Source organism: Anabrus simplex, chromosome 1 (assembly GCF_040414725.1).
Source record: "Anabrus simplex isolate iqAnaSimp1 chromosome 1, ASM4041472v1, whole genome shotgun sequence".
NCBI classification, from domain to species: Eukaryota; Metazoa; Arthropoda; class Insecta; order Orthoptera; family Tettigoniidae; genus Anabrus; species Anabrus simplex.
In genome coordinates this window covers 1219497597-1219520648 of record NC_090265.1, presented here as the reverse complement: position 1 = coordinate 1219520648, position 23052 = coordinate 1219497597, and the positions used below count along the sequence as shown (strand labels likewise).

Sequence of the window (23052 nt, the reverse complement as noted above, 5' to 3'; positions counted from 1 at the left end):
CTGAGATATGCTTTAACTTTTACCATTAAGTAGAAGTATTGTACAGAAAGGAATAGAATTAATTTAATAGATATATACTTACCAGATATTGTAATAGGAGTTGAATCATGGCTGAGAAATGATATAATGGATGCAGAAATTTTCTCACGGAACTGGAGGTGTATCATAGAGATAGGATAGGAATGGTAGGAGGGGGAGTATTCATTCTCGTGAAAGAAGAATTTGTAAGCTACGAAAAAGTTAAAGATGACAAACGCGAAATTCTAGGGGTAAGGCTCATTTCTAAAGATAATAGGCAACTTGATGTCTTTGGAGTGTACTGACCAGGAAAGGGTAGCGCAGATGCTGATTAAGAATTATTTGATAAGATAATCAGCTATGTGGGAAACGATAAGGGAAGGAACGTGATTATAGCGGGTGATCTCAGTTTACCAAATGTCAATTGAGGAGGTAATGTGAATGACAGGAAGCATGACCAACAAATGGCAAATAAGTTAATATGGGAGGGGCACCTGATTCAGAAAAAGATGGAACCAACTAGAGGGAAGAATATTCTGGATGTGGTGCTGGTAAAACCAGATGAGCTCTATAGAGAAACCGAAGTAATATATGTTATTAGTGATCACGAAGCTGTTTTTGTGATAATTAGAAATAAATGTGAAAGAAAGGAAGAGATTAAAATTAGGACTGTTAGGCAGTATGTATGGCTGATAAAACAGGCATGAGGGAGTTTTTAATAAGTTACTACGATTGGTGGAAAATGGTAAATAAAAATGTAAACAGACTCTGGGATGGGTTTAAAGCAGTTGTTGAGGAATGTGAAAATAGATTTGTACCTTTCAAGGTGGTAAGGAATGGTAAAGACCCACCGTATTCTTCTTCTTCTTCTTCTTCTTCTTCTTCTTCTTCTTCTTCTTCTTCTTCTTTTATGACCACATAGGATCACTTTAGTCAGTCCGTCGTTCAGGTCTCTTTGAAGGGATTGTTCGGGCTTTGCGGTCCTCCCAGTACTTCTTCAGACGCTCCGATCTTCGTGCCCTTTCCTCAGTTGAAAATGTGCGTGTTGTTGGTTTGTTTTGTGTAAGGGTAAAGCGGAGGTTTGTATTCTTGAGTTTTGTATTCAATTTTATCTTATTTTTGGTGTCTTCTGTTGTAAGGCCTATTTCCTTCAGATCCTCTCTTACTTCTCTGATCCATTTACATCCTGTTGTGGTATTTTTTGAGACGAGATTGTGTTGTACTAGTTGTTTCAGAAGTCTCGAGTCCTGCATCCTCATGATATGTCCAAAGAATCCCAGTCTCCTCTTACGCATAGTATCTGTAATGGGTTCTAGCTCTTTGTACACGACTTTGTTAGGTATTAACCGCCACTGTCCATCTTTCTGATATTTTTTGTTGATACAGGTTCTTCCAATCCTCCTTTCAATTTTCTGAAGTCTGTCAGTCTTTGATTGTTTATTCAGGTAAAAGAGTGTTTCTGCTGCATATGTAGCTTCCGGTTTTATAACTGTGTTGTAGTGTTTTATTTTTGTATTTATTGATAGACATTTCTTTTTGTAGATATCCCATGTTAATTTTTGTGCTTTAGCTAATCTATTTGTTCTTACTTGGATTGAGATTTTTTCATTTAAGTTATGTGTTATTACTTCTCCAAGATATTTAAACTGAGTTACTATTTTGATTTTATTACCATTTATGGTGACTTCTTTTAGCTGTGTTGGTTTTTGGGGCATAATTTCTGTTTTTTCAAATGATATTTTGAGGCCAATTTTATTTGCAATGTTTTGAAGTTCTGATATCTGGGTTTTTGCTTCTTTTATGTCCACTGCTAGTAATGCTAAATCGTCAGCAAAACCCAGGCAATTTGTTTTGATTTTTCGGCCAATCTTTATTTTGGGGGGACATTTTCTAAACCATTCCCTCATTACCATTTCTAGAGCACAGTTAAATAATAGTGGTGAGAGCCCATCTCCCTGCCGTAGTCCAGTTTTAATTTCAAATGTCTCTGATGTTTCACCCCTAAACTTCACTTTTGACTTGGTATTGGTGAGAGTCAATTTTATCATGTTTATTAATTTGGGGTGTAGTCCAAGGTGTCTTAAAATTTTAAACAGAGATTCTCTATGGATGCAATCATAAGCTTTCTTGAAATCTACAAATGTTATCACCATATCTCTGTTTCTTCTCCTGTTATAGTCCATTATCAACTTAAGACTCATGATCTGATCAGGACAGCTCCTCCAGGGTCTGAAACCTCCTTGATATTCTCCTAGTTCTTTCTCAAGTTGTAAACTTATCCTATTAAGGATGATTATTGAAAATATTTTGTATGTTATGTCTAGGAGAGAGATTCCCCTGTAGTTATTAGGGTCGGTTTTGTCCCCTTTTTTGTGCAGAGGATGAATGAGGGCTGTTGTCCAGTGTTCTGGTAGTTCTTCTTTAATCCAGATAGAGACAAGTTGTTGATGGAGGGCAACTTTTGCTGAGGTTCCTGCATATTTCCAGATTTCCGCAAAGGTCTGATCTTCTCCTGGCGCTTTGTAGTTTTTTAATTTATTCAGAGCTTGGTAGACTTCCTTTATTGTGGGGGGATTGATGTTTTCTGGTGATGTTTTTATCGGGGTGTTGGTGTCCAAATGAAGGAGTTCTGTAGGTTCCTCACAATTTAAAAGCTTGTTGAAATGTTTAGCCAGAATTTCTGCATTGTCTTTATTGTTATGGGCCAGCTTACCATCTTCATCCTTCATCAGTAGGGTCGGGGGTTCATATTTTTGGAGCTGCTTTCTGAAGGTTTTGTAGTAGTCCCTTGATTTAGTTTTACTGAACTGTTCTTCAATTAACTGCAGGGTGTCCTTATGATGTTGTCTTTTTATTCTTCTTAAGACTTGGGTAGTTTCTTTTCTCTGTTTTACTAGCTTTTGATAGGATATTTCTGTCTTTTGGGACTGATGTAATAGCCATACCTGATGTCTTTTCTCCACTGTTTCATCACATTCACTGTTCCACCATTGGTGTTTTTTACGTGGTTTAATTGGAGCTAGGTCTTCTGCAATTTGTTTAAGGTTGTGTACTAAGTCTTCAAGTTTGTCTGTGATTTTTATTTTTTCAGTTGCTTTCTGGTAATTTTTGTTGTTGATTAGCTGGGTAGGACCTATTTTTCTTTTAGTTTTAAGGGCTTGCTTTTGTTGTCTCCTCTGGGGAGTGAGTTTAATTTTAACTACGTAGTGATCTGAACCTGTGTCTATTCCTCGGAGGACTTTGACGTTATAGATCTCTTTGTGGTGGTATTTGTCCATGCAGACGTGGTCCAGTTGCCATTCTCCTTTAGTGTAGTCAGGGTGTTTCCATGTTTTGAGTTTTTGAGGTTTCCTCTTAAAACATGTAGATTTTGAGATTAAATTATGGTTTCTACACAGGTCAACTAGTCTCTCTCCATTTTTATTTGTTTTCTTGTGTGCTGGCCATTTTCCTATGATGTCACGGTATTTTCTTTCTCTGCCTAGTTGAGCGTTGAAGTCGCCTATTAATAATTTTATATGGTGTTTGGGGATGTTATCTATGGTCTGGTCCAATAGGTCCCAAAATTCTCCTGTTTCCTTCTGGTCTTTTGAGGAGTTGTTTTTATCATTAGTGGGAGCATGGGCATTTATTATAGTATAGATTTTATTAGATGCCTTTAAGGTGAGCGTTGAGAGTCGTGGAGACTGTGATCTGAATTCTTGAACTGAGTTTATTATTTTAAGGCTGACCAAAAATCCTGTTCCAAATTGTGGGACATTCTTCATCACTCTCTTCCCGGGTATACCTTTATAAAGTCTGTATCCTTGAGATTCCAAGGCATCCTGGTCAGTGTTTCTAATTTCCTGTAATCCCATGATAAGAATTTTGTGTTGGTCCATTATGTCGGTGATCACTTTTAGTTTACCGGTTTGCATGAGTGAGTTTATGTTGTGTGTAGAGAAGTATGTTATCTGCTTTGGTTTGATTCTTGATTTTGTCTCATTCGTGTATGTAGTACTGGGGTATTTCCGTGCCTCCGACTTCACGGTATCTTTCAGGTGGCAGCCCACCGTATCCGAATGCTGCCTTCTCTGAACTCTTGGTTCAGCCGGTGGAGTATTCCTTAAAAGACCTTCCATGGTTGACTGTCAAGGTGTCACCTGTGTGGGACTAGGTCCCAAATTACAACTCTGGATGTGATCCAGTGAGGTGATAATGAGGCCGCTCCTCTGGAGTACAGACGCCTTGTGCAGCCACCCCTAACCTGGAGAACAGACGCTGCATAATGGATTCCAGTGGCATTTCCTCCACTGTGGGGACCATCACCCCACCCAAAGGGGCTCATTCGCCCGAAGCCGTTGGCCCCCTTAGGGAGTCAGGTTATTTCCCGCCGCCCAACACTCGGCGTTGGCAATTTTACAGCTGGGTGCCAGACCAGCAAACCCTCCTCCTTTCTCATTCCGGACTTGGGACCGGACAATGGCGGAAGACCCACCTTATTATAATACAGAAATAAAGAGACTAAGAAGGAGGTGCAGACTGGAAAGAAATAGAGTTAGAAATGGCTGTGGAAGTAAGGAGAAATTGAAGGAACTTTACTAGGAAATTGAATATAGCAAAGAAGACAGCAAAGGATTACATGATGGCAAGCATAATTGGTGGCCACACTAATTTTAGTGAAAAATGGAAGAGTATGTATAGGTACTTTAAGGCAGAAACAGGTTCCAAGAAGGACATTCCAGGAATCATTAATGAACAAGGGGAGTGTGTATGTGAGGATCTTCAAAATGCCGAAGTATTCAGTCAGTAGTATGTACAGATTGTTGGTTACAAGGATAATGTCCAGATAGAGGAGGTGACTAATACTAAAGAAGTATTAAAATTTACCTATGACAGCAATGACATTTACAGTAAGATACAAAAGTTGAAAACTAGAAAAGCAGCTGGAATTGATAAGGTTTTGGGGGATATACTAAAGACAATGGGTTGGGATATAGTACCATATCTGAAGTACTTATTTGATTATTGTTTGATTGAAGGAGCTATACCAAATGAATGGAGAGTTGCTATAGTAGCCCCTGTGTATAAAGGAAAGGGTGATAGACATAAAGCTGAAAATTACAGGCCAGTCAGTTTGACATGCATTGTATATAAGCTTTGGGAAAGCATTCTTTCTGATTATATAAGACATGTTTGCAAAATTAATAACTGGTTTGATAGAAGGCAGTTTGGGTTTAGGAAAGGTTATTCCACTGAAGCCCAACTTGTAGGATTCCAGCAAGATATAGCAGATATCCTGGATTCAGGAGGTCAATTGGACTGTATCGCGATTGACCTGTGTTAGGCATTTGATAGGGTAGATCTTAGGAGACTACTGGCAAAAATGAGTGCAATTGGACTTGACAAAAGAGTGACTGAATAGGTGGCTTTGTTTCTAGAAAATAGAACTCAGAGAATTAGAGTAGGTGAAGCTTTATCTGTCCTGGTAAAAATTAAGAGGGGAATTCCTCAAGACAGTATTATTGGACCTTTATATTTTCTTATTTCAGTGATATGTGTAAAGAAGTGGAATCAGAGATAAGGCTTTTCTCAGATAATGTTATTCTGTACAGAGTAATAAATAAGTTACAAGATTGTGAGCAACTGCAAAATGACCTCGATAATGTTGTGAGATGGACAGTAGGCAATGGTATGTTGATAAACGGGGATAAAAGTCAGGTTGTGAGTTTCACAAATAGGAAAAGTCCTCTCAGTTTTAATTACTGCGTTGATGGGGTGAAAGTTTTCTTCGGGGATCATTGTAAATACCTAAGTATTAATATAAGGAAAGATCTTCATTGGAGTAATCACATAAATATTATTGTAATTAAAGGGTAAAGATCTCCTGCGCATGGTTATGAGAGTATTTAGGAGTTGTAGTATGGATGTAAAGGAGAGAGCATATTTGTCTCTGGTGAGACCCCAACTAGAGTATGGTTCCAGTGTATGGGACCCTTACCAGGATTACTTGATTCAGGAACTGGAAAAAATCCAAAGAAAAGCACATCCAAACATCCAAATGGGGCATGTTGTGTAGTACACAACAAGCTCGCATATCAAACACATCTCGGCCACACCAACAACAATAAATATAACATCACTGCACAGCTACAAATGGGAAAGGAGCCACTACTTTGAACCCAATGTCACTCAAATTCTATGGACGTCACAGGACAACGTGATTTGATTTTAACATAAGGTAACACACACAGCAGAGCTGAACATATTTTAGCCTAATTTTATCCATACGCCTGGCACCTTTTTAAAACTGGAAAGTGTTTTATTCCATGTACATACATGAAGACAAATCTTTTACTTATACAATTTTACAAGCAAACCATATCATTTAAACTCCAGGAACAGCAGCTGAGTGTACAACCGTGTAAATAAGACTTGAACACGGGAGTCAGCCGATGAATTGAATAACAAACAAGACACGAACGTTCATGTGCATGAAGTGCTCCCATATATTGTATTCATCTTCTACATATATATATATATATATATATATATATATATATATATATATATGTTAGTTTTAAGTAGCGATGTGTTTTATCAACTAATTTTAAGACCTTAAACACAGTATTTTAGACATACAATGCATTGTTGCACATAGTGACATATACGCCAGTTCACGTTACGGCATGCCCCATTTGGATGTGACCCAATGTTTATTATCGTATGGCATTCCTTTGACAATGCAATCTTAACCATAGCTTCATCACATAGATATGTATGCATGGTTCAGCTGAAGATGACCTTATGTAAAGGGTCGAAACTGGTCCTGTAGCATAATAAGTGCAATAAACAAGTATTGATAGGTGGAAATCCTTTCCTATTTCTAATTGTGGAAATCTTCATGGTGGTGTCGTGAACAACGGAGCTCATGGGGAGGAGGAAAATGATGTTGGTGAAATTACGCTTGAGGAAGTGGAAAGGATGGTAAATAAACGCCATTGTCACAAAGCAGCAGGAATAGATGAAATTAGACCTGTAATTGTGAAGTACAGTGGGAAAGCAGGTATAAAATGGCTTCATAGAATAATATTAGCATGGAGTGTTGATAAGGTACCCTCAGATTGGACAAAAGCAGTACAGTAATTGCACCTATCTATAAGCAAGGAACAGGAAGGATTGCAACAACTATCAAGGTATCTCATTGATTAGTATACCAGGAGAAGTATTCCCTGGCATCTTGGAAGAGAGGGTGTGATCAGTCGTTGAGAGGAAGTTGGATGAAAACCAGTGTGGTTTCAGACCACAGAGAGGCTGTCAGGATCAGAATTTCAGTATGCGCCAGGTAATTGAAAAATGCTATGAGAGGAAAAGACAGTTGTGTTTATGTTTCGTAGATCTAGGGAAAGCGTATGACAGGGTACCGAGAGAAAAGATGTTCGCCATACTGGGGGACTATGGAATTAAAGGTAGATTATTAAAATCAATCAGAGGCATTTATGTTGACAATTGGGCTGCAGTAAGAATTGATGGTAGAATGAGTTCCTTGTTCAGGGTACTTACAGCCGTTAGACAAGGCTGTTATCTTTCACCTTTGTTGTTCGTAGTTTACATGGATCATCTGCTGAAAGGTATGAAGTGGCAGTGAGGGATTGAGTTAGGTGGAAATGTAGTAAGCAGTCTGGCCTATGCTGACAACTTGGTCTTAATGGCAGATTGTGCCGAAAGGCTGCAGTCTAATATCTTGCAACTTGAAAATAGGTGCAATGAGTACAGTATGAAAATTAGCCTTTTGAAGACTAAATTGATGTCAGTAGGTAAGAAATTCAAAAGAATTGAATGTCAGATTGGTGATACAAAGCTAGAACAGGTAGATAATTTCAAGTATTTAGGATATGTGTTCTCTCAGGATGGTAATATAGTAAGCGAGATTGAATCAAGGTGCAGTAAAGCTAATGCAGTGAGCTCGCAGTTGCGATCAACAGTATTTTGTAATTGTAAGAAGGAAGTCAGCTCCCGGACTAAACTATCTTTATGTTGGTCTGTTTTCAGACCAACTTTGCTTTATGGGATATCTTGTTCATAAGTTAGAAGTAACGGACATGAAAGTAGTAAGAATTATTGCTGGGACAAACAGGTGGGAACAATGGCGGAGGGTACTTGGAATGAGGAGATAACGGCTAAGTTAGGAATGAACTCGATGGATGAAGCTGTACGCATATACCAACTTCGGTGGTGGGGTTATGTGGGGCGAATGGAATTGGATAGGCTACCTAGGAGAATAATGGACTCTGTTATGGAGGGGAAGAGAAGTGGGGGAAGACCAAGACGACAGTGGTTAGACTCAGTTTCTAATGATTTAAAGATAACAGGTATAGAACTAAATGAGGCCACAACACTAGTTGCAAATAGAGGATTGTGGCGACATTTAGTAAATTCACAGAGGCTTGCAGACTGAACGCTGAAAGGCATAGCGGTCTATAATGATGATGTATGTATGTAATAACACAATTTATCTGCAGAAAGGACTCCCTATGCGATCCCCTATTTCTGAAATTTTGGCAGAAATTTATATAGACAATCTGGAAAAACCCACAATACTCAGTAATTTACCAGGTATATTCCTTTGGTTGAGATATGTAGACAACAATTTTACCATTATTGATCAACGTATCACTGATCATACAACCCTCCTCAATAAGCTAAATATTTGTGACCTCTACATAAAATTCACAGCTGAATAGCAGATAGATCCTTAAATTTTCTAGATCTTAAAATTAGGAGAAGCGACAAGCATCTAAAATTTGAAATTTTAAGAAAACCCACCCAGACAGCCAACATGATCCGACAAGATTCACTGCTACCTGGCTCCCACAAAAAGGCCTCTTTTTATAGCATGGTATATAGAGCTTTGAACATTTCCATGTCCAAGAAAGCTTATAAGAAAGAAATGAAAACCATCCACACTTCAACAGCAGTAACATATACCAAATCTCAAACATTTTTAAAAAAACAGAACGTTAATGTCACCTTTAGAACCAACTACACTGCTCTAAACTTTTCTATAACACAAACACATTTAACAAATCCAACAAACATTTGCAGTCAGTCTACAAATTGACATGTAACCAATGCAACGCCAGCTCTATCGGACAAACAGGGAGAAACTTCCATATCCGCTACAGAGAACACGTTAATGCAGCTAAATATAAAAGATTTTCCACTATGAGTGAACACATGAAAGATCACAATCGCTCATTCTCCACCATAGATAAAGATCTAATTATCCTACTTGTAACTAGAACATTTATATAAACTTCGATCAAAAATCAAATCTCATCTATAATCTTAACGAAACCCAAGAAAAAACGAACATCCTGGTTGACACAATAATCGAGAGAGATTTTAAGCAAAGCTCAATTAAATTTGTCACAACACACATTACCGGTCCGTCCTCCCACACTTCCACTCACTCTCCCTCCCCTCACCCGTCATCTCTCCCACCTAACGCAACATCGGAACAGTTGCCAGTCAGTGTGCAGGTCAACACCGACCCAACCCGATCTACACAAGCATAGGGCTGGAGGAAAGAGGACGTGAGTAATATTTTGCGACTCCTCATACTATCTTTAACCTCTGCTTTATTTTTTGTTCTCATACTCGGCTTTTTATTTCATCTTTCAGATCCTGGCTATACTTGTGTTCTCTGTGATGCAGTAAATGGATGTTTTTAAAACTTTACTCAGTTTTCCAGAAATACGACAGATTAGAACAACATCCAACTGTCATCACTATTCTTTAAGTATTTCCTCCATCCAACTAATATTGTATTAAATACGGTTGGATCCACACTCATAACTTATTTTGTCTTTTTTAAGTTTCCATTGTACTTGTTGAACATATTTTTAATATTGAAGCTGTGTACATTTTAACATAAACTCCCATTGCATTTGTTGACTGTATTTCATCTCGAATTTTTATGTATCACTGTCTTCATTGTTATTTTGCTGATGAAATGTCGTATGGCTTTTAGTGCTGGGATATCCCAGGACGGGTTTGGCTCGCCAGGTGCAGGTCTTTCTATTTGACGCCCGAAGGCGACCTGCGCGTCATGATGAGGATGAAATGATGATGAAGACAACACATACACCCAGCCCCCGTGCCATTGGAATTAACCATTTAAGGTTAAAATCCCCGACCCGGCCGGGAATCGAACCCGGGACCCTCTGAACCAAAGGCCAGTACGCTGACCGTTCAGCCAACAAGTCGAACATTTTGCTGATGATGACCTCTAAGCCAGGTCAAAACATGTCCAAGGTATTTTAAACAGCTATGTAACTTTTAAACAGAACATTTAATAAATGGCAGAAGTGTATTGAATAGGTGGACCTAATATATTTGAATTCTTTTAGAATTTCGTCCTAGTTAAGTATTATTTTGCCATAAATAGTATCTGAAAAAGTGGCTGCTTCAGTAAGAACAATTTCAACCATTTTAAATGGATGAAACTAGGGAACATTCCAACATGGGAAGATGCAGATGAAGTATATTATACCTGCAGAATCAATCAATCAATCAGTACTGATATGCATTTAGGGCAGTCGCCCAGGTGGCAGATTCCCTATTTGTTGTTTTCCTAGCCTTTTCCTAAATGATTTCAAAGAAATTGGAAATTTATTGAACATCCCTCTTGGTAAGTTATTCCAATCCCTAACTCCCCTTCCTATAAATGAATATTTGCCCCAGTTTGTCCTCTTGAATTCCAACTTTATCTTCATATTGTGATCTTTCCTACTTTTATAAACGCCATTCAAACTTATTCGTCTACTAATGTCATTCCACGCCATCTCTCCGCGGACAGCCCGGAACATACCACTTAGATTGAAATAATAACATGAAGTTATTTATTAGACCACCTAATCAATACAAAATCGTCTTGGATGATTTACATAAATTTGTTAGCTAATAGTGGGACATGTTTCGCCTTCCCTGAAGGCATCATCAGCCATAGTCTTAACCTTAAATTAAAAATAAGCGTCTAAATAACATGTAGTAATGAAATGAATTTTTAAAATCTTGAAGAGATTTGAAGTAAAATAACATTAAAAATAACAATGATGGTTTGAAAATACAATGTGATGAGATACAATAGTGGAAGTATTAACAAAATTAACATTAGAAGGCTGCTAAAATAAGTACAATGGATAAAACAACAGATTGTTATACAACAAGTAGTAAGATTGCATAAAAGTAAAGTTGATAGTCATGGCGGTTATAATTAGACGATGGCGAAAAATCTTATATAATCAAAGTAAAGAGGAGAGAATAAAAGTCAAAGTTAGTCGAGAGATCCAAAGTTCATCATGATCTTGAAGATAAAAGACGAAAGTCAGATGCATATGGTGAAGTTGTAGAACACGTTGAGGATATGAAGTAGGTGGATAGAAGTTGAAGAACAGTTTCAAATAGGATCACTATGGACCATCTCAAAATTTGAAGTGATGTTCAAATGTTGTAAATTGTGAGTTTGTAGATATTCTAGTTGAAAAAGCATATAAAAGTGGAATCATTTGACGGTGACAAAGATAGCTTGTAATATTATGAGTTAGAAGATTCTTCTAACTCATAATATTACTCATAATATTACAAGCTATCTTTGTCACCGTCAAATGATTCCACTTTTATATGCTTTTTCAACTAGAATATCTACAAACTCACAATTTACAACATTTGAACATCACTTCAAATTTTGAGATGGTCCATAGTGATCCTATTTGAAACTGTTCTTCAACTTCTATCCACCTACTTCATATCCTCAACGTGTTCTACAACTTCACCATATGCATCTGACTTTCGTCTTTTATCTTCAAGATCATGATGAACTTTGGATCTCTCGACTAACTTTGACTTTTATTCTCTCCTCTTTACTTTGATTATATAAGATTTTTCGCCATCGTCTAATTATAACCGCCATGACTATCAACTTTACTTTTATGCAATCTTACTACTTGTTGTATAACAATCTGTTGTTTTATCCATTGTACTTATTTTAGCAGCCTTCTAATGTTAATTTTGTTAATACTTCCACTATTGTATCTCATCACATTGTATTTTCAAACCATCATTGTTATTTTTAATGTTATTTTACTTCAAATCTCTTCAAGATTTTAAAAATTCATTTCATTACTACATGTTATTTAGACGCTTATTTTTAATTTAAGGTTAAGACTATGGCTGATGATGCCTTCAGGGAAGGCGAAACATGTCCCACTATTAGCTAACAAATTTATGTAAATCATCCAAGACGATTTTGTATTGATTAGGTGGTCTAATAAATAACTTAATGTTATTATTTCAATCTAATATCATCAATACGGACCAAAAATGATATTTATTACATGTAATAACATACCACTTAGTCGAGCAGCTCTTCTTCTTTCTCTCAATTCTTCCCAACCCAAACATTGCAACATTTTTGTAACGCTACTATTTTGTCGGAAATCGCCCAGAACAAATCGAGCTGCTTTTCTTTGGATTTTTTCCAGTTCTTGAATCAGGTAATCCTGGTGAGGGTCCCATACACTGGAACCATACTCTAGTTGGGGTCTTACCAGAGACTTATATGCCCTCTCCTTTACATCCTTACTACAACCCCTAAACACCCTCATAACCATGTGCAGAGATCTGTACCCTTTATTTACAATCCCATTTATGTGAATAGTACATTTATGTGAATAGAATAGTACAGATATCAAAATTGATGATATACTGTGTTTTGATCAGTTTTGTAATTTTCTGAATTTTATGAGAAAATTAAAACAAGCAATAGGAATCAGCAGCTCAGTTGTGGTGCAGATATTTAATGAGTCACCAAAATCATCATGCCATTCAGAACTCGTGAAGTTAGCTGAATTTTTTTCTTTTGTATCCCAAGTCATAATGCAAACTCAGAATGAATATTTTCATTGGTTAATTCACAGTGGGCCTAGGACAGAAACAGGTTCACAGTTGAGACTGTTAAAGGTGTAGTGTGTTTGCAGTATAACTTCAAACATTTCAGTTGAATCCAGTTTCACCACTATTTCTTAAAGAACAAAATGCATTTTTACAGAAGATTTCATCTTCAGAAAAGTACGAATGACACAGGGGAAAAAAAAAAAAACCATCAATGACAAAGGTAATAAGCCAATGATCTGTGATGAAAGTGAAGCCAATAAAAGTAATTAAGGAGCAGTGATCTCTTTTTTCAGGTTGGTGGTCCTCTTTCCGTGGGTTGGTGATATGGCAACTCTACACTATAATAGCTATGCTTATCAGACAGACTTTACATGCAATTAAATGGAGCTGATGACTATTTTCATCTATATAAATAAAATTATAATTTTCTCTGTTCGCTTAAAAAATTGCCTCATACAGTGGAACCTTGGATTGCGAGCATAATTCGTTCCGGCAACATGCTTGTAATCCAAAGCGCTCGTATATCAAGGCAAGTTTTCCCATAAGAAACAATTGAAACGCGGATGATTCGTCCACAACACAATATTTATTCGCATACCATTTCTAAAACAAATTAAAGTGCACTTTTCCTTACAACAGAATCATTGTTGATGTGAGGGAGACGAGAGATGACATGAGAAGAGTTACTGTGTAGCACGAATTTCACTAAGGGAATCACTGCAATTTTTTAAAATATCTGTTGGCTCACTGGAATTGTTTTCATTTCGTGCAACTTTAACGAGGAACCTGTCCAATGACTGTAGCTTTTGCCTCTTTTTGAGTATTTCACGAAAATGTGACATTGCATTGTCATTGAACTGATTCATCGCTCGCACTGCTACAGCCTTATTCGGGTGGTGTTTTTCTACAAAATATTGCACCATTTCCCACATTTTGCACTTCTCCGAATCTCAGTTGAAGTGAGAGATTCCATTGACTTATCCTCCTCATCTTCCCTGGACGAGATCTCCATAACCTCCACCTGTTACTCGCGATGCAGTTCCATCAGTTCGTTGGTGGTCAGTTTCTGGCTATGTTCTTCCACCAGCTCTTGAATGTCCACGTCATTCACCTCCAGCCCCATAGTCTTCCCTAAGGACACAATTTCATCGACAGTCGATGGCTCATTGTCACCAACAGCCCCCTCAAAGTCACGTCCAAAAACACAGTCAGGCCACAGCTTTCCCGAAGCGGAAGTGAGAGTTCTCCTGGTGACTCCACCCCAGGCTTTATCGGATCTTCAGGCAGTTCACGATGGGGAAATGATTTCCAAACTCTCGGAGGATAAGGTTTGTTTCTTCGGTCACTTCGAAGCATCGCTGAAATAGTGCTTTGGTGTATAGCTTTTTGAAGTTCGAAATGACTTGCTGATCCATAGGCTGGAGTAGTGTTGGGAGGAAGGAATTTAACCTTATAAAGGAACTTGAATTCCTCCAGTAAGTAAGGCCTGGAGGATGAGCAGGAGCATTGTTCATAACCAGCAAGAGTTTAAGTGGCAGATTATTTTCTGAAAGGTATTTCTTCACTACAGAACCAAAGACCTCGTTCATCCATTCAACAAACGAACAGGTGTGGGGAAAATTTAGGCACACGTGACGCTCGCATTGCGGAACCTCACTTGGTTATCAAGTTACAATTTGTTTAAAATGTTTGCTCATCTTGCAAAACACTCGTAGACCAAGTTACTCGCATTCCGAGGTTTCACTGTACTTCGTTTTTATCTCAGATTGGATATACAAATGTCAAATGTAATTTTTTCTATTTTTTTATGTCACTCCGACACAGACATATCTTATGGCAATGATGGGATAGGAGAGGGCTTGGACTGGGAGCGAGGAACTGTGATCTTTAAGGTACTGCCCCAGCATTTGTCTGGTGTGGAGATGGGAAACCATGGAAAACCATCTTCAGGGCTGTTGACAGTGGGGTTCAACCCACTATCTCCCAAATGCAAGCTGACAGGTATGCAACCCAAAATGCATAGCCAACTCAGTCGGTAACATTCTAGCCAACTTGCTCGGTTAAATGTAAGTTCAGTTCAATTTTTGTAAGTATAAAGTTTTGACATCACGGGAAAATAGCTGAACAGAATTCCTTAGAATCCGGTAGCCTTACTGATCTTCAAGTTGTTGTTGTTGTTGTTGTTGTTGTTGTTGTTGTTGTTGTTGTTGTTGTTGTTGTTGTTGTTGTTGTTGTTGTTGTTGTTGTTGTTGTTGTTGTTGTTGTTGTTGTTGTTGTTGTTGTTGTTGTTGTTGTTGTTGTTGTTGTTGTTGTTGTTGTTGTTGTTGTTGTTGTTGTTGTTGTTGTTGTTGTTGTTGTTGTTGTTGTTGTTGTTGTTGTTGTTGTTGTTGTTGTTGTTGTTGTTGTTGTTGTTGTTGTTGTTGTTGTTGTTGTTGTTGTTGTTGTTGTTGTTGTTGTTGTTGTTGTTGTTGTTGTTGTTGTTGTTGTTGTTGTTGTTGTTGTTGTTGTTGTTGTTGTTGTTGTTGTTGTTGTTGTTGTTGTTGTTGTTGTTGTTGTTGTTGTTGTTGTTGTTGTTGTTGTTGTTGTTGTTGTTGTTGTTGTTGTTGTTGTTGTTGTTGTTTATAATATTCGTTTACAGCCATTAGAGACCATGTTAGGTAACAATTACATTTTTCTGGAAGCCTTCCTCACAGCCCAGAACTTTAACATCCTTTCTCTGGCAGCCTGTCTTCTTTCTTCCGTCCACCCATTGTTAAGTTTTGGTTACATGTGACTAATCTCATGATTAGACCCGTATTGAACTATGTTATGATATACTAACAATTTGTTGGTTGTTTTGATCCACCTTTTCAATACAAATTACAGTTTGTGTTGCTAAGTTGTAATGTTACAACACTAATTTACCGGGACATGTTTCGCTTTATTCACAAGAAGCATCATCAGCCTATACAATTGTCTCAAGGTTTGTCATATTTGGATTGTTGTTACAAATTTCATTACATTGAATGTAAATCTAATTTCAGTGATAACAATATTTAAAACATAAGAATAATATACACATTAAAAATTATGACAAAATGATTTGCAATGTTAAAATGGAGTAACTCTTAATTCTAAACATTGACGTCCAAAAGACAGTTTATACAATTTGAAAATTTGGCTAAAAATTGTTTGCAATGTTAAAATAAAATTGATTCAACTATAATTTGGCATTAAAATGTGAGTCATAAATATAAATATTGGATGTTAATATATAGGAGCCATAATTTCTAAAGTGCGTTGGTTTCTAGAATACAGTAACATTTCAGTATTGAGAATTTTAGTTAAGAATTGTGCTCTCTAAATAATGTAAAATATTCAATCTAAATACACTCACAACTGAAACCATTTCGGCAACGCAAAAAAAATCCCCCTCCACATAACACGCCAAAGCTTAACGTCCCGCCTACAGGATCGTCCTCTACCCCCACCTCGACAACAGATAAGAATTCCCTACCACATAGCACGTCAATAGCAAACGCCCCGCCCAACATCTCTTCCCCTCAACCCCCTACCCGCCCTTCACAACAGCTCTTTCATACGTACAACATAAGGAGTAGAACCACAACAGACAATAGTCACAGTAATGCAATAAGGTCCACAAGATTCTGTAGCAGCAGACAAAGGGGTAAGTAATAATGCAACATCAACACTCACATTACAAGCACAACACACACACACACACACACACACACACACACACACACACACACACACACACACACACACAATATTACTTAAGTTCATTTCCATTTGTTCCAGATGCTTCTTCCATTCTATAACTCAGAAGAAATATAATCAAATACTCAAAATTTGGATTGAAGCCCCTTTTAACCATAACTTACATTAAAACAATCAACTTCCAACGGAGAGTCTGGTCGCTACAAACAAGAATTAAATATGTCAATACTTTTTCTGATCAAATTGCAAAACTGCAGCAGCAAGCCTCATCAAATCTAGAAGCCATTCTCCAACGAACCCAAGACTTCAATTCTAGATTATCATCATGACTCTAATCACGCATAATGCAAAATTACAGTCTTTTTAAATAACATTATTTAGAGAGCACAATTCTTAACTAAAATTCTCAATACTGAAATGTTACTGTATTCTAGAAACCAACGCACTTTAGAAACTATGGCTCCTATATATTAACATCCAATATTTATATTTATGACTCACATTTTAATGCCAAATTATAATTGAATCAATTTTATTTTAACATTGCAAACAATTTTCAAATTGTATAAACTGTGTTTTGGACGTCAATGTGTTTTAGAATTAAGAGTTACTCCATTTTAACATTGCAAATCATTTTGTCATAATTTTTAATGTGTATATTATTCTTATGTTTTAAATATTGTTGTCACTGAAATTAGATTTACATTCAATATAATGAAATTTGTGTAACAACAATCCAAATATGACAAACCTTGAGACAATTGTATAGGCTGATGATGCTTGTGAATAAAGCGAAACATGTCCCGGTAAATTAGTGTTGTAACATTACAACTTAGCAACACAAACTGTAATTTGTATTGAAAAGGTGGATCAAAACAACCAACAAATTGTTAGTATATCATAAGTTTTGGTTTGTCATGGAATCCCTGAAATCTGTCGATCACTGACCTAAATTTTGTTTGGGTAATATCATCATCATCATCATCATCATCATCATCATCATCATCATCATCATCATCATCATCATCATATGAGCAATGTGGTCCCAAGAATGAAATATCTAGGAGCGGGCAAGACAAAAATTTATTCAACAGTATGAGGGCCCTTTTCATCATTAGAGCTTCTTTTGCTAACCCTTTGGTTTGTTAGTTACCCAATAATTCATCAGTGATGGATAATATAGCCAGTAGCTTCTATGGAGTAGCAGCAGTAATGCTTCTCCCTATGGGTCCGCCATCCCTTCGTATACATCAGTACAAATTTGTCCCATCCAGCTTTGGTCCAAAAATGAGTTTTGACAGCTAAAGACACTGCAAACTCCTAAAGTAAATCATCTCATTGCCATCATCACCATCATCATCATCATCATCATCATCATCATCATCATCATCATCATCAGCAGCAGCAACAGCCCATACAGCAAGGCTATTAATCCCATTGTCCTCATGGCTTTGAAATCATTTGTCATTACTGCATATGATTTGTTGTTGAGTTTTTCTACCATATTTCACAGTGCCTTATAGAACTCATCTGTGAATACAGTGAGGCAGTTCTTAGCTGTCATTTTCTCAGTCCCCAAACATACCCACGTTACTTGTTCTTTATGGAGCGAGTTGGCGGTGTGGTTAAGGCTGCACAACTGTGAGCTTGCATTTGGGGGACAGTGGGTTCGAACCCCACTCTTGGCAACCTTGAAGATGGTTTTCTGTAGTTTCCCATTTTCACACCAGGCAGATGGTCATTTTCATTTCTTTCCCACTCCTATGGCATCTCGCTGTAAGAACTGTTTGTGTCGGTGCGATGTAAAGGAAATTGTAATAATAAAAAATAATTTAAAATTTTTTTTAAAAATAAAAACCTTATTCTTTTATATGCTTAGCAGAAATTATTTTGTATGTATTGATTTCCCTTATAAAGAGCTCTGTTGTTCCTCTATATGCCCTATGCCTTTTTAAAAGGGATTAAACACAAGTGATGATGTACCGTACCTTAATATTTTTTCCTCTTACCTGAGCATCACTAACTGCTAATTCATCTAATTTAATCCTTATTGGGTGACTCAGTCAATTCCGTAAATCTTCCGTAATTCCCATAATGATATTGCCTCATTGATTGCCAATGTGTTTACTGTAATTTTTTAAAAGTGTTCTTAATCCTTGAAATGCTGGTGAGGTGCCGTCACTCACATAGATCTAAGTTTGCTGAAAATACTTTTAGTGGACTTGGTGAATATCTGTGAAACAGATTGCTAGCCTTAGTTACATATAGCCTCATCAGTTTTCTATTTTACCTGTATTGGTGTAGCTTTACTTACCTGTTGTTCATAACTGATCACCTAGATCTTGACTGTAGGGGAGCCATATTGCCAAAATTCAAGGACATTATTTTACATTTTATTAATGATTGAAACTTCGTCAAAAATGTTAAATATTTTCTTTAAAGAATATGAAGAATGTATTACTGGGAACATTTTAAGCCTTATTTTGTTGGGATCTGAGTACCAGTTGAAATTGTCCTACATATTTCCTGTAGTCTGGTGACTGTTGATTTAAAGCAACATAATTCTTTTGTATGTTTAGTTCCTTTTAATTAATTCTAGTGTGTCTCTTTCTTTTCCAGTTCCTGTTCGTACAACTGCCAGTCACACATCATTATGTACTTAACTTCCTCTGTTGAGTTTGTTTTGTTGTTAATATGAATTTGTGTGTGAAGGAGTTCTTTGTTAGAATGTTTTGTGCACTGAGCTTGTCTGCCCTTTAAATTATGTCCTTTGAAATCAAATGGATAGAAACTTGCATTTTCCATTTTATTTTTAATGTGATTTTATGTTGTTGAAAATTTTGGTTTTGATTATTATTATTATTATTATTATTATTATTATTATTATTATTATTATTATTATTATTATTATTATTATTACGAATAAAACCCTGTTTGTTTTATCGATCTAATTTAATTTAGAATGACCCAGTTAGAACACATACACATAGATATTCACACACAATTATATTCAACCATGAATGACCAAACTCCACTAATTGCTGTCTATTTACTATGTCTCTGTCCTCACAGCAGGTAGTCTGACTCGCTGTTATTACGGCAGTAATCCTGATTGACCGTTTGCCTTTCACTTTCACTTCGCTTCACACACTCCGTCACTTCACTCAGCAGCTACACACAGACTGTTAGCAGTCACAACGCATAATGACTGTTCCTTGGTTTGACTCCAGGTGAGTCCAGTAACTCACACAGTCAACACAGTCAATAAATTTAGTTAATTCACAGACAATGTAACTGCTCCACACAGTGAACTACTTAACACTGACAAGTAAACAGCAGTCGCATAACTGCAACAGCTCAACAATGCTAGCCAGCACTACAGTATTCCTCACAGTGACAACAATTGACATTACTCCAACTCTATTCACACACATCAACTGTTCTACATACTGACTCCACATCGGTACACATACAATACTCCACTCAGTACTTTGAGGCAGTACACAGCACAAACACTCGCATGCACACACACTCTCTCTTTCTACTCCAACAACACTCCAACACAACAATACTCTGACCCTGACTCCAGTGGAACACCTACCACACTGACGACAGCCAGCACTACTGCTATCCAACTCCAACAACTCTCTCTTGTTTGCGGCTGGTCTCCTTTTATATGATTGGTGGTGGGACGCCAGAATCATTGGAGCTAAGCTAGAGATGGGACATTCTTGTTTTGCCCTCGAGAAAACCTGCGGAGAAACCAGACGAAACCAATACAAGGAGAGGTTAGCCACATCATCGGGCCAGCTAGGAGGTTACCAGCCTGACTTACTTATCCCTTCCAAGAAATATCGAAGGGAGGTATGACAGTGCTGGCACGTATCATCATCATCATCATCATCATCATTATCATTATCATCATCATCATCATCATCATTCTTTCTTGCGAACCGGCCAAACTTAGGACCACGCCAATACCACTTCACTTCCTTCTTATCATCCCTTCTTCCTTCCTCTTTCTCCACAGTGCCTTCATACTTTCAGAATGTTGCACTCTTCCCATCTTCCCCCTCTGCGCTGTTTCTTTTCTTCCACAAGAACTTTTATGTTGGAAAGTCTTCCTGATTTGGTCTCTATCACGACGTTCTTCATCTGCAGATCCTAACCTCTTGAGTTCTTCCTTCAACTGCTTGGTATATGCCCCCTGGATCTTCAAGTAGTATAGGCCTATTTTATTTTAAAAAATTTATTTAACCTTGCTGGATCCATTCTAACCATGTGTCCATAGAATCACAACAGTCTTTTCCTAATTGTTGTTTCCAGGTCTCCTGTTCTTTTGTACATCTCCTTATTTTGATGGTAATTATTATTATTAATTTTTTTTTCAGTGTATTTAACTGTTGAAGTTATAAATTGTAGCTTTGTAACTTTCTCAGAATCCTGTTGATCCATAATGTCCTGGGGGTTGAGTTTTGTGAAGGGCATGTCATCTCTCATCTCGTCTAGCCAGCATGTTTGAGGTCGTCCTCACATTCAGCTGAAGGATGATCTTTGCAACTAATATTTCAATGGTATGGAGATGTGATTCTTGCATTTCTCTGTAATTGGGGCAACTTTGAATTTCTTTCACACATCATTGTTCCTAACATGGTCTAGTTGAGTAAAATCAATGGACCATCGCAACATTTTCATTTCCACTACATGAAGTGCCTGTTCATGCTTCGATGTTGTAGGTCAGCTGTTGGCTCCATAAAGAGCCACTCGTTTGGCCACTGTGCTGTAAACTTCAGATGCTATGGGATTTTCTTATCACATAGGACTCCTGGCGTCATTTCATCTTTATGGCCCTGACGCTTGTCATGACATCATGAATTGTAGTACAGTCAGAGGTGATGCATGACCCCAGGTATTAGAATCAGGTTACTTTATTAACTTGAACCCTGCACCCAGTATCGTACCATCTGTTTGTTCACTACATTCTAGGTACTCCATCTTCTTCAGATTTAAATTCATCACAAATTCTTCAAGATGCATCTCCTCTGTTGTATTTGCTGTTCGAGGCCCTTACATGTTTTATTAGCTACCAAGGCATCATCAACATAATATATATAATAATGTCGACAGATGCCTTGTCTGGATGTCATCTGTGATGGCATATACGCAGAGTATGAAGAACAATGGGGACAAGGCTGATCCTTGATGGACGCCAACATTGATTTAGAAGGTAGTCGAATCATACTTTAGGTACAGAAGTTATACCCAGTTGATATAGGCTTCAAGTACATTGTACAGTCTCATTGCCAGCCAGATGAGGGGGTAATGTGGTACCCTGTCAAATGACTTTTCCAAATCAAGATAGGCCAAATGAACAGTCTTCCTTTTCTCATGGTGTCTTCCCATCAATAGACAAAGTACATGGATGGTATTTGTTGTTCTGTTGTTTTTAACAAAGCCACATTGGTTAAGTGAGACAGTGACAACGATTTATAATCTTGCATTGAGAACACATTTTAAAAAATTTCATAGTATTGCATAAAAAGGCCAAAGTTTTGAGCATTCATATACTGTATGTCTCTTTTGCCTTTCCAAATTGGAATTGTGATAAAGGTCTGCCAGGCCTTGGGTACTGTGTCCGTAACAAGATTCCATACTTTGGCTGGGATATTATGTGAGCCAGGTGCTCTCCCAAGCTTCATTTAGTTGATGGCAGCGGACACTACAGTAGTGATAGTGGGCACTGAGCTGGGGCTAGGATCAGCTGTAGATAGTGGTGGGTAAGGGAACTCTTATTGTACATATCTTCAAAATACTCCTTCCAGTGATGTAGTATGTCATTTACATTTTATAGCAGCAGCCCACTTTTGTCTTTGATATTGACAGCATGCCCTAGATCTTGATTGGCATGATTGCAAGAAAGGATTCTATTCATTCTACCAGGCTTATCTAGCTGGTCAAAGATGACTTGGTAATGTACTACCCTGTCAAACCAAGCTCCTACAGCTTGGTTTGCGGTGGACTTAAGGGGCTTGTACTGTTCTAAATCCTCTGTGCTGCATGTCTTATGCCATGTGCTACAAGCAGCCTTCTTTGTCCTGGTTGCCTGCTGCACATTATCATTCCACCACCAGATCTGCTTGTCAATAAGGTATTGATTTGGTTTGGTAACACGTAGGTGGTTGTGGATTCAGATAGTGCATTTCATCTATCTTCTACTAATGGCATTGTAGAATTTGAGCTTGATGATTTATGATTCCAATGCTAGTATCTCAATATTCTTCTACTGTAGTCTCCACCTTTTAATACATTCACATTTGGTGGTGGGCCTCATAGAAACATAATCTACATGGATTGTGGCATCTGATAAAAGTAGTCAGT

The 23052-nt window shown here is 37.5% G+C and overlaps 1 protein-coding gene across 2 annotated transcripts in view; it reads left to right on the top strand.

Moving 5' to 3' along the window:
* Epp (Ecdysteroid phosphate phosphatase) overlaps positions 1-19516 on the top strand; it is a 158943-nt gene extending 139427 nt beyond the window's left edge. The window contains exon 12 of one of the 2 annotated variants that reach the window (XM_067137574.2): positions 19294-19516. The gene's annotated coding sequence lies outside the window, so the exon portion shown is untranslated. Of the gene's footprint in view, positions 1-10030; positions 10238-19293 lie in introns of those variants that run through there. The other variant, XM_067137575.2, reaches the window with a different exon arrangement.
* Positions 19517-23052: the final 3536 nt, after the last annotated feature.